Source organism: Mytilus californianus, unplaced genomic scaffold, assembly GCF_021869535.1.
Source record: "Mytilus californianus isolate M0D057914Y unplaced genomic scaffold, xbMytCali1.0.p SCAF_11, whole genome shotgun sequence".
Lineage (NCBI taxonomy): Eukaryota > Metazoa > Mollusca > Bivalvia > Mytilida > Mytilidae > Mytilus > Mytilus californianus.
In genome coordinates this window covers 72066559-72080648 of record NW_026262593.1, presented here as the reverse complement: position 1 = coordinate 72080648, position 14090 = coordinate 72066559, and positions in this window count along the sequence as shown.

The following is a 14090-nucleotide window of genomic DNA, read 5'->3' as shown; positions in this document are numbered from 1 at the left end:
TTACAGTTTGATATCGTATACAAATGAGAAACACATTTCATTCATCCAAGAGCGGCAATTTAAATAAATATTCTATTTAAAACAGTTGTATTCAACCGTAGAACCCCTATCAACTTGAATGAATTCTGACAACACATAAATATTTTTTGAAATAAAAGCAGACATCTGTTGCAAATAATATAGCTACCATCTTTTTTTAAGTCAATTTCTCATGAATGTAAAATGAAATATCAAGCTTGAACATGTTTCTCAATATCCAAACATAATTATCATTTTAACTTCTTCTTATATTAAATCTTTTGATCTATCATTCTGTTCAATAAAGACATCTTACTTCAAATTCAGCACACTTATTTTTCCAGTAGTCACGACACATTAATTCATACTTCAACATAAACTCAGGAATAACTGTAAGCTTTTTAATTTGAAGAATCTTTTTCTCAGTTTCCAGAGCGAATGAACTGTTTATGAGATTAGCTATTCCCAAAATGGATCCTTGTAATGTTTCCCATTTCCTGCTAAATTTATCATCTGTAATTACTTTCATATCTGATATATGGAAAATCTCATTTCTCACTTTACTTATTTGCGTCATCCAATTGTCTAACCCTAATTCTTGTTTTCCACATTTAAGAATTATATAGTTTGCAAGTGTAATATCAATGATGTTAACATTTATTTTTTCTATTGCAACATATTTACAAATACAGATTTGGGCCACTTTTCTGTCGACATATTTTTTGTGATTTTGAATCTGTTTAGTTTCGTCTGATTTATATAATAAGAGTAACTGCTTTCTTGATATTACTTTTTCGCCCTTTATTTTTTCTGACACACATTCACAACATGCAGTTGTTTCATACAAGTGCATTAATTTGTGCTTTTCCTTTTTTAAATTCAAAAAGGACTCAAAACTAGAAGAATCGAGTATGTGTTCTCTTATATAAGAGCAGATAACATGGCATGCAATGTCAACTAGCAATGCCACTAACTTGAAGTAGTTTGTTCTTTCCGTAGGTGCCATATCTAGAAACAAATTAAAATAATATTATTACTTATTTATTGTTCAAACTCTGATATAAGACTCACTTATCAGTGACATGCTCAATTGTATCGAATATAGTTAAAAACATTCACTTAGTCCATATTGTTATATGTTTTTCCTATCTTGTATTCCTGATTGAATCATATATCTGTCCAACATACTTATGATACAATAGCATGTAATTATAAATAGTTGAATTAAAAGTTTCCATTCCCTTTTTATTTGTTTAATTTTTAAACCCGGTTTAATCCACTATTTTCTACATTAGAAAATGCCTGTACCAAGTCAGGAAAATGACAGCTGTTATCCATTTGTTTGATGTGTTTGAGCTTTTGATTTTGTCAATTGCTTGTGGATTTTCCGGTTAGAATTGACCTCGGAGTTCGGTATGTTTGTTATTTTACTTTGTATCCTTTAAACAAAAAAGCGATTCATGATACAAGATATATTTCTGACCAACGTACAAATATCTTTATATAAGAGTTTATCAATTAAATAATAAGAAAAAAGTAAATGGTACAGTTATACAAGATTGGCATCAAACTATTGAGGAAAATAAAAATAAGGATATGTGGTATGATTGCCAATAATCTCATACCGTATAGTTGGCTATAAAAGGCCCGACATGAAACATGTGAATCAATATAAACGAGAACACCAACAGCCTAGTGTATAACGAAAAAAAATTACGACAAACAAATATTACATACATGAACCAACGACAACCAATGAAAAACAGGCTCCTGCCTTGGTACAGGCACATAAAGAATGTGGCGAGGTTAATCATGTTTGTGAGCGCTCAGCCCTACCCCTAACCTGGGACAGTGGTGTAGCAGCACAGCATAAGAATAAACTGTGAAAATCAGTAACAATTAGAAAATTGTTTACAGTCACCAGTCCCTGTACAGCCTTACAAAATTGTCTTTCAATATAATAGACGAACTGATAACTAACACCATATCATATGTTTCATATGCATTAATATGGAAACATACATATGAAATGCAAATGGTGTTTTGTTATATCATTAAAGACGATAATAGTTTGGCGAGCAACGTTTAAAAATTTTAAAACATCATTCGAAAAAATGTGTTTTGCTGACGGCAAAAATGAATTTGGACAGATTTGGTAAAACATATTTTTTTTATTTTTTTTTTTTTTTATAATCCTCTACAAAGGGTTTATTTATTTTGCCTACAGCTTGTGTCAGTATAGTTCTACTAATTAGTTTTATGTTAAACGAAATGCATATGCGAAATAAACTAGACGCTTGGTTTAGCTCTGATGACTTAATATAATTTGATGAACAACCGATCTAGTGATCGACATATCAATAATGAATAGATACAAAAAAAAATTTCTAAATTAAAAAAAAAATCGTTTATGTCATGTACTATGCTCATTTTAGCATGGGTAGGCATTATTTTTGTCGATATTTTACACTGAGCGTTAGCCAGGTGTTAAATATGGACAAATATATTGCCTATCATGTTAAAATGAGCAAATAGTATGTCATGAAGGAATTATTTCGATTATAATATGGCAAATACGGCATTTGTATAGGTCGAAGCGTACAAAAATACCTTAGGAATGTTTGGCTGTTCCCATTTCCTCCCTATTAAGTATGTACAAAATGTACCAAAAGAAAAACGTTTACGCAATGAAATTAATAAAATAAATAGTTGTGAAAAACCTACAATAAATAATTTAAACATTTATCATTCTAAAATATAACAATTGAAAATCAAATAACAAGTGTTTGTTTCAATTCAGAGATTTCTTGACGACACACGTTATAATGATGGTGCAAATTGCGGTTGACATTTGCACATGAAGGTAAGTCACATGTATTCGGACAATGAATTTCCGGCTTAGGAGGAAAAAAGAGCGATCTGGCAAAAAATGTTCTGTGCAGATGTGTCGCCAGATTCATTTGACTCTGTTTTATTTTCATTTGAATCATTGGCGTTTGCACCTCGCTCAAGTTCTACGTTGCTTGTCAGTTGGACCTTCAATGTAGCTGTCCAAAGATTTTACATTCCAATGTCCCGTTACAGACATAATAGCCCGGTTATGGAATCCGGCTCTTTTCAGTCCTGTTGCCACAGTGGATCTTAAGCAATGATTTGTGTATCTGATAGATAGACCGGCTTCTTCAGATATTCTTGACATCATACTTGCCAATTTGTTTTGCCAATTGGTTGAGCAGCATACCATATATTTGTTTTAGGATACTGAAGCGGTGGCTGAAAAAATGCGGTACACCTCGGACTAAGCTTCCTAAGACAAAAGGCGAAGCTAAACACTGGACAGTGAATGTCCCTAGGTTTAGCGTACATTTTTACATCCCATGATTGTTCTCTGTAGTCAGCACCATGGTGTGTTTCGTCGCACTCATTGCACGTCATTTTGTAGTACCCCTGCCCTTTGTCATCTTTATATTGTGCATAAGATGTTGTTTTTTTTTTTCAAATCAGTAAGCCCCTCCTGTCCCCTCCTTCCAAATTTCAAAATAACGTCCCAAAATAGCTGGTCGGATCCCGACAGGAGCTGACCTGGAATAATCAGTGCCTTTTTTGGTCTGCAAACTTCCTTAGAAGTAGCACAATCTGTCATTTACTGTAGACTCAACCAGTTCTTAAGAACTGCTGCTGTATTTATTATTAGTTAGCCCACTTGAAAATCTTTTAAATATTTAATCGAAATTGTGATGAATTATTAATATTTTAGGGACTTAATTTATATTAAATGTTAGAGATCTGTGTATTGTTTCATGCATGTTTTAATTTAGTTTTATACCACAAGCATGTTAGTAAAACACGTGTACACATATTGTACATGAAGAGACCAATTCAATCAACTTTTTCTTCTAGTCTAAAAACAAAATATTTACTTTGTCTAATTTTCATGTACACACATGTCAGTCAAAATTTCGTAGTGAAATTATTTGTTCTGTCAAGGAAGGTTATTCTTTTGCTGCCGTGAAAACTTAACAAAACAATAAACCCTGGTTGTATTTTGGAAGTACACCAATCTAAAGGATGATGAGGTTCGATTCTCCATTGGGGTGTTTTGTTTACTATTTGCAGCATGCTCATAATAACCTTGTTTATTTATATATAACTTCAATTTATTCCTTATAATTTTCTATAAGTATTGTTGCATATATGTAAATGAACGTTACGTCAGATAAAAGCAAAAACAGCAAATATCAAGAAACATTTAAATTTTTATTTTTCGTCTTGACAATTGAAGGTACGTCTCATTTAGGTAAACTAACTTGCATCATCATTCCCATTACATTACATCATTCAGTCACGTCTCAGTCCTTACAGCTGAAAGGACGTGCTGGATCAGCTCCGGATTATCCGTTAGCTTCAACATGTTACGCTGCTCAGATGGTTTAACGACAAACTAGTTTATGAGGCTCCCGTACAATAAACCTGTGTCAGCGACACTCTTAAACCCATTGTGGAAGGGTGAGTGTCATATGCTGTCCAGACGTCCGCGGGCTAGCTGTATCATACTTTTAGTGCAATTTACAGTCATTTACTACGGAGTCAATGATTCATCAACCAGCAACACATAACCGTGGTTAGCGGGCTGCCCAGCCGATCAACCTGGCCCTGGAAGCAGCCGTTGTGGAGTCCATACTTCAAAGAAACATAAAAATAGTCAAAAACCAAAAACAACTCACGTAAATCAAAATGGCGTCTTCCACCTGTTCCTGACCAACTGCAAAAGAAAATATCCAATGCTCGACAATCGCCTCCGGGCACGAACCGATCGTTTTAGGGCTGTATAGCCAGTCAAGGTCGTTAACAACCCCCAATCATCATTACAAATATTTGAAATAGTTTGTTCAAACTATTTTTGAGTAACATTCTATAACAATGGAGTAAATGTTATCTTTCAAAAAGGTTGCTGACTCATTGCCATTTACCGTTACCTCACGATTATCTATTTTTATCATTCAAATGGTTTTATAATTACCAGTTTACCATAAAGTCATTATTGTATTTTTCTTTCCATTGTAATTATTTTGCATTTTATGGTTTTTACCTCTAAGTAATTTAACACCCCGTACTGTTTGCTGGTTGCTTCTTGGCTCAGTTCTGGCCAATGCTAATTTCTCAATTTCTGTCTTGCTAGAAGGCTTCTTAAATCTGGGCTTTTTGGCTAGTTGGTCTTGGGTTACATGTATGTCGTCATCCATTTGAAAAAGTTCATCATCAGACTGGGACTGTTCTTTTTTTTTTTCTTCGAAATGGAAGATGGTCTCCTCTTGAAAGAACTAACTTTAGCATCACATATTTCATGCCTGAATACCTTTTTTGTTTCACCATCAGTCATAGATTGAATAATACACTGCCTAACAGCATTTTGTTCTATAAAGTGGTAAGCAATCTCATAAAATGACCCTTTATGCTCTACTCTTAGTCCAATTTTCAACGGAGATACTGTTGTATACATTTTGAGAGCAGACGATGAGTCATCGTACATGTCCATTTACGGGGGAGGTTTGCTAAATGAATGGAACAGCCATAAAGAACGCTGCCTGTTGCAGCAATTTTTATATAACATAAGTTTTTCAAAACTAATAGAGGGTAAATATATGATATTTTTACAACAATAAATAATAATTTTATGTAAGCAGTTAAAACATGTTTTTTATTTGGATAAAAAATTATAACGAAAATGTAAACATTAAATTTGTGCGCATGTGTCAAACATATTTTCAAACTACATGTAGAACACGGCTTTTGTTTACAAAGCGAAAGAAGGACGTCATATAAGAATGGATTATAATGTAAGTATCAATTGGGAAATATTAGGCAATACAAAGCAACTCCAATTAATCAATTCTTAAATCAGACAGCATATTTCAAAACGCAAACAACATATATAATAAATGACATGTTTCCCAGATTTTTTTTTTTCAATTTATAAATTGTTAAATTGCACTAAATCTTAGGTTGAAACTCATAATGGTAAAGTGGCGTACGAGTGACTGTATTGATTTTCAAAGGTTTGATATGAGAGAGGTGTGAAAAAAAAATTGTCTCGTGCTTGCCGCATATAGTTTTTTATTCAAAAGATATGTGTTGTGCGCAAGGAAAACAAAATTCTGTAATAAGATCTGCACTATTTATCTATTCTGCATTATAGAATAATATTGATTATTTGATTATTGTTTTTTCTTGGTTGCCAGAATGGACAGTTGCCTCCTTTCAAAAACGGACTTAAACTGTACTCAAGCTGTTGATTCAATTTTTCAATTAATCGTTGAAAACATGTGTCCTTTGTCTAAAACACAATACACCCCATAGCTATAATCCTGCATAAATATTTTCTGGTCACAAATACACGGATTAAAATAATCATAAGTGTTTTTTTAAATTTATAAATACATAAATTGATGTGTATCGATGATTTGCTGTAAACGGGCGCGAACAGGAACGCGAGTTCTAAACAGTTAAATGATGTATAGTATTATAAAACATGTGACTTGCTAAATTCTTGTTCCTGCTATCGGGAAATGAAAAGATTCACAACACGTTATTTAATGTTTTATATATATCATTTTGCATTTTAATTATCTAATATACCGTCATTTTAGAGTTTATACACTGATTTTTATAATAATTTAAAATGGAGTTGTAGTATAATTTCCAATGTGGCAATATGATCACATCTAATGGATACACTGTAAACAGTTGGACGTTGCATGATTTTATGCATGTCAAAGTTCAAATATCGACTATGGGTGAGTATATATGTAGTGCAAGGTTTTAGTAACTCATTCACAACAGGGACATTCATATTTTAAGTGGAGGCGTTAAGCATATATCTGTTAATTAAAGCCTACCATTTGACTTTTTGTGGAGCGCATGACATGATATAGAATGATATATGGTATCAATTTTACTGCGCATTGTGATAATGTGACTCTTTGATGCTCAATACAATCATAATTGAAAATCTAAAACCTTATACTAGATTTGATGAGCCGAGGAAATCAAAGAGGATCAACAGTATTGTCTAAACAGGACAAGAATAGAATCGAGCTTTGCAGGAGGAAACAAACGGTCATTTTATGTTGATGATTGTTAAAATTCAATATATGAATATTTCAATTAAACAAAATCAATTAATTCGTGCCATAATGAAATATGGGTACTGGGCTGGTGATATTACCAGGGACAACCCATCTACCAGGAGCAGTACCAGCTCAGTGGTAGTCATATTATTATGTTATCAATTATACTGCACCGGATGACCTTTAATACAAACAATATCTCTTCCATGATTATCAGGCAAACTCATTTGAAAATTCAAACCTTTTACAAATGTCGAAAGCTCATTATAAAGGCTAAAACTGAACATTTTATTTTAAGACATGGACATGAAGAATCAAATGTATAAGTAGACAGTATATAAATACTTGAACATATAATTATATAAAATGCTAGAAAATCAAACTTAATTTTTATTATTTCATGTCTCTCTAACAGAGGCTGGAACCTGTTCTTTCAGGTCGTTTATAATTACTATTGATCATGATTTTAAATAGAATGACAAACAAATATAACTTTATCTGAGGAGAACTTTTCGAATTAAGATAAAAACACCAATTGCTTTATCTTTTTTTTTTTTTTTTTTTTTTGGTACAAAATGTGACTATCCGTGAAGGACTAAAAATAATGACATTTTTGTTTTGCCTTTTAGTCTTAAAGAAGTTATTGGTGGTGTGTCTGATATTTTTGTTAACAGAACAACAGTAAATTATATTGTGTTACTATCATAAATACTATTTAGACAATTGTAGATGTAAGAACATCTGAAATAGAGACAGCAAATTTTTCCTTTTTTTTTTTTTTTTTTTTTTTTAAAGTCACACAACGGAACAAATAGAAAAAGTACTTTGACAAATCATTACTTACCTGTGTAAAATTTCTCTGTATTAATCCTTTATTTGTCATTTGATCGGATACACACCGCTTTTTAAAGATTGTATAGAAACAAGAAGACCTTAGACAATATTATATAATTCGACGTTTACCCGACCTGAACCGAGTTACACTTAGTTGATCAAAATACTGCTTTACCTAATGTGATGTTATCTAAAATTGTCCGCGATCGTTTTCTACAAAATGTGTTTAAACAATGACAACTGTTTGAATATACTTTCTAATACTTGTGTTGTTGACATTGGAATCCGATGCTTTGATATGTTCTCAAACGATTGGAATACTATACATATGCTAAGGCACAGGTTCAAACTAAAAATGACAAATAGACTTTTTCACCTTTTTTATACTGGAGTTAAATGTTGTATTGAATTCAAAACTATTTGATATCTTGAGTTATTATTGTTTAAAATTCCACCACAAAATATATTTGTATTGTTTACTTCCCATAAAACATAGCACACGATTCCTTACCTATTCATTATAAAAATTACAAAAATAAATGACTTTTGGTAGTTGATGTCTCGTATTAAGCCACAGTTGAAGTCAAGACGGAAAGTGTTATGTTTCGTTTCTGTTCCGTTTTTTTTTTAACATTCCAGGGACCCTATAACATGTGACTTTGCATATTCTACGTTTTTATGCTTCACCGTCGGCGGCGGGGCGTTAAGTGTTACCCATGAACGTCCGTTCTTTTGTCTTTCCGTTCTGTCGTCCGTCTGTCCTATTTCTGTTTGTTTGAAGCTTGAGCGGGGGATTCGTATCTTCAAACACATTCTTTTTTTATTTTATCAGATTAATCAAAATAGAAATAAAAAGTTTGAAATATTAACGTAAAGGAGAAACATGTACCCGAGGTCAAAGTTTATGACATATATCACATATGACTTTGTATTTCAATAAAACACCACCCTCAAAGTTTTGAAAAAAAAAACCCGAAATCAGATTTAAAAGGACTTAGGGAATGTATTATAGTGGAAGCGAACTCGGTTAAAACACGACATTGTCCAGATTTCAAAGGAGAAATATAAATGTTTGTATCATTTGTGTCAACAGTATACCATTATATCATTTGAAACTTCTTAAAAAATGGAAATAGGCACCATGTAAAAAGCGAAAACATGAAGAAAGGACAAACATTTGTCAATAAACACTACCTAAATATAGGGGGATCGTAAACTGTGCATTTAAAGTTTCCAGTTCAATGTGCAAAAGACATCGTAATTTAAACGATACAAAAAACGATGTTGATAAATGAATATTTAATTCTCCATAAAGATAATTAGTTTGTGTATATTAAAATATGAAATAAGTTACACAGTGTAGTCCAGTCTATACATACCCCTTGTCAAAGTAAACTTAGCAAATCTGCAATAAAGTTCGCTTGCTTTTGCTTTTGCTTTTGCTTGTTCGTGTTTTTTAGTGGGATTTTTTGTTGTTGTTTTTTCTTTTCTTTTTTTTTGGAAAAATGTGTGGTCCGTGTGTTTCTTTTTGATTTTTTTTTTTTTTTTTTTTTTGCATTTCTTTTTGCTTGTTTTTGTAATTAAAGCGCATGCCTCCAATGTGTTACATGCGTGTTATTGAACAGAACAGGCTTATCCAGATTGTTTGGGAGCTTCAAAAGAAAAACAGAGCTTAAGGAGAGATAATAACGAGATATATAAATATATTTTGCATCGCATTGTCGTCATTGTGTGGTTCACTTTTTGTTTGTATAGCATCGTTTTAGAAAAGTATAGCTTTCACGATTTTGTTCATATTTACACAAAATTATACAGAAGGTAAACAAATAGTGGTAATGTTTAAATCTAATAGTCGGATTTTGTGTCTATAAAGTTCTATTTCTACTACAAATAAAACTGAAAATATGAATCTAAGTATGTTGAATGTAGCGTTTTGTATTCCCAATGATATACAGTACCAATTCTCACTACTTTACTGAATGCAAGTTAATTACAGAGGTCCTCTTTGATCCGTGTTTTTTTTTTCTTTTTTTTTTAAACATAGATTAGTTCTCATTGTGCGGCATTGTTAATGTAATCACTCATTATTTATTTTTGTTACTCTGAGACATTATAAGAATGAAATTACAAAATTTAATTTTCTACATTCAGGTCAGTAAGTTTCATAGATAGTCATTTAGCAAACTATCATATCATAACCACATCACAGCTTAAGGCGTCTTCTGAACATTTGGTCCCTACAATGTATTTTTTACCTAAACTACACAAAAAACACTTAAAACATGCATCATCTCGACCTCTAGTAAGTGTTCTGCAACAAATATGTCACAGCTTTTAACAAGTTTGTTAACTACTATCAAAAAAATTTATCGCTAACCTTTGTAATAAAACACATGAAAATAGTGGAATTCTTTGGATCTTTTAGATAAAATACGTGCGTTTGGTGGTACTTTTGATTTTGCTTACAGTTTAGACTTTTCAACTCTATACACTACACTTCCATACAAGATTTTCAAACGAAAGTTTTCCTATTTGAATAAATGGTAATTTCAAAAATCTTATTGCAGATATATTTGATGCAACTCATTTAAAACCTTCTTCTCTAATGTAAAAGGTAGATATGCTAGATATACTCAATGGAGGTAATTTGAGATATTTGATACTTTGATTGATTGTTGGTTTCTTAACGACCAGTGGCAAATATTTTATGCATGTTCAGGACGAGAACAAGTTAACAATAAATACAATAGGTAGGTCTTACAGTAGAGGCCGTCTGGGATGAAGGTCGAGGAAATTTGGACTGCCACTAAAAATGAGGGTATATTGGATATAGACAGAAATTTAGCACTGCAACAGGCCACCTACGGACGACTCAAAGAGTTTTTGCAAGGATTCTTAACGTGCAAAGAGCGTGGCACTCTCTCTACACGAGGCTTCGGCTTTCACGTCCCCATTCTGACCGGACGTGGCTGCAAACTTGATACATCCCACACAGCCATACGGACGCCCCACTTTGGCAAGGGTTCTACTGCCGGTCGGAGGAACACCAATGGTGACTATATTTCTATTCCCAAATCATCCTTGGGGACTGAGATATTTGAAACTGTTATTTTCTTCTTTACAACATTGATGTACGTTTCGGCAATAAAGTGTTTCAACAGGTTATAGGTATTTCTATGGGCACCAATTGTGCCCTTTTAATAACAGACTTATTTTTGGTCTGTTATGAATCACAGTTTAAGACCAAATTCCGCAAAAGTTCTGTCTAAATTGCATGTAATTGATAAATTCAACAACACTTATCGTTATCTTTATGATATTTTTTAGTTTAATAATCCAGAATTTTTTAAACATAGTGCCGCAATTTACCCAAAGGAATTTACTTCAAATAAATCAAACGCAAACGGTAATAAATGTCTTTCCTAGATTTAGATATTAGAGTTTTACACGGGATACATTAATGTTTTTAACTACTTGCAGTCATTTCCGATTTTTAAGTCTGTTTCTAGCATTTTTTAACAACTTTTATCTACATATGCTAAGCAAGACACATGGAAAGTTGTATTCTTGTATAATATCTGAAAGACACTGGCTTTACATAGATACAACAGTAGCATACTGATGTTTAAATCTGGTAATTACATGCATTTAGAAAATACAAATTTAGGAAACACCGGCGAATGAAGAACCAACCTGGTGATCGTCTCCTGTAATTTTGCCTCACCTTCTATGCAAAAAGTAAAATAACAAAAATACCAAACTCCAAAGAAAATTCTAAACAAAAAGTCCCTGATCAAATAGCAAAATCAAAAGCTCAAACACATCAAACCAATGCAAAACAACTGTCATATTCCTGACTTGGTATAAGCATTTCCTTATGTAGAAACTGATGGATTAAACCTTGTTTTATAGGTAGCTAAACCGCTCACTTGTACGACAGTCATATATGATCCCATTATATTGACAACAATGTGTGAGCAAAACAAACAGACATAATAGGTAAAAATGCCAAAAAATGTCAACATGTGTAAAGATCTTTATCACTATAACACAAACAACTATCACTTCAAATTGCATTGTTGGGATAAGAAAAGAACGGTTAATTTTCAAAGAAGACATGCCTTCACATTCTTATCATGCCTCACAATATGTCTTAAGCGTTACTTCATTTGCTGTCTTATTACTTAGTAAATAGTAATTGGTTATGAAAAATGACTCAACTTGGTTACAATCTGATTAATTTTCTGATTTGAACAGTGAACAAGAAATAAAAACATACTACTTGAACCAAACTTTGCAAACTGTAAATGACCCCAAAAAACAAGACAATGTTTCTAATATTTGCTGGTAATTTTAAAAATGAAATGACATTCCATAAAACTATGCTAATCTAACACAACATACTAGAGATACAAGTATCGATATGCCCAATGCTTTAACCTTGGATAATACTTTTGTACATTCAATGACATTTTAACATTAATCCATAAAGATTATTACATGATAATATGTTCCAAAAGTAAGTTATACTATTTTTGTCGGACAAAATATAGAATAAAACTTTACAGAAAGAGGAATGTACTTTATGATAATAATATAAATATTATTACTACCAGTATCAGTGTATTAAGTTAAGTAGCATATATCCATCAGGGTAGATGTGAGTTAATGTACTGAAATTACATTACCTTTTTTCTTGTGTATCCAAATAGGGCATTTAAAACGCTTCATCTGATTTATTTTTATATCAATTTTGCACTTAATGTTTTACCTTATATAGATATCAGGTTTCTATTTAAAGTCTGTGTTAATATTTTTAAAAAATCGATAAATTCATGTCGTTTTTATTAAAAAAATAACGATTTTTTAACATGGTACATTATGTTAATACACAGGTCATATTATACGAGATTCTGGTAATAATAATGTTTGAGAAATTTTTTAACAACTGAATGTATATTTTAAAAAAACTAAGTCCTCTCTTTATATGTACCCATAATGCAAAATCGACAAAGATAAATTTCATTCGAGGATTGTTGATCAAATACGTTGATTGCTAGCTTAGCCATTTATCTTTATTTAAAGTATTCGACTGTTTGTAAAATTTTATGGATAATTTCAATTTAAAGAAAGCTTGACTTTGAATCATTTCAATTACTGTTCGTCACGTTGCTACCCCCATCATCGTGGTATTGATATCAAATTAACCGGATTACGAAAATAAAAGTTTTAAATCTAAAAGTAAACCTTACATATCTTTATAAGACCATTTATAAGACCACATATACAAACTTGTAAAGCGTGGTGGCATTTGCCCGCTTAGATATGTTAGATTCCCATAAAAGAAAGAATAGGTTAGTGTATACGTTGTATAACACTGAATGTAAAGAAAAATCAAAGTCCAAATTTTTGTTCAAGGATTGCAGTAATAATAACCAAGCTTGTAGTACATTGAGAGTATCGAAACAAGGGTTTTAAGGACACGTATCAATGTGAAACGCTGGAGAGTACATCTTTCAATAAAATAAATGGACGTTTTTTTTTATCTCTATTGTTAATTTTTTTTTTTTTTGGAAGATGATGGTTCGTTGGCAACATCTTACGGTGTTTGTATATACCAACACGTTCTCTGTGCCAGTATTTGTAGTGACGGTTGTATTTCAATAAGCGTAATCTATGTATTACTGGTAAATTATAAAGTCAGGGATTTCGTTACCACAAGTTACTTCAAACTTTTTCATAAATTCTTTCATAGATACAAAGATTAGGATAACAAGTTTGGCTGTACTTGTAAAATACTTATTTCAAACGGATTAGCACATCTAATTTTTATGGGAATTTTGTTTACAAAGCCCGGAAAATTAGATACGATTCGGGTAAACTTATTAATCCTTTAAATAACTATATTTTTAAAGGTTACAAATTCAACACTGTAATTAGATTTTGATTATTTGTTTGATTGGTATAAATATTGATTTTGTTATCAGTAAATTAAAACCATACTACATATTATTGATATACACTTATGCACACCACGGTACTATAATCTATAATCGATACCTATATTTTGACATTGCACAAGGTCATTGTCTTCTCTGACTACTACTAATG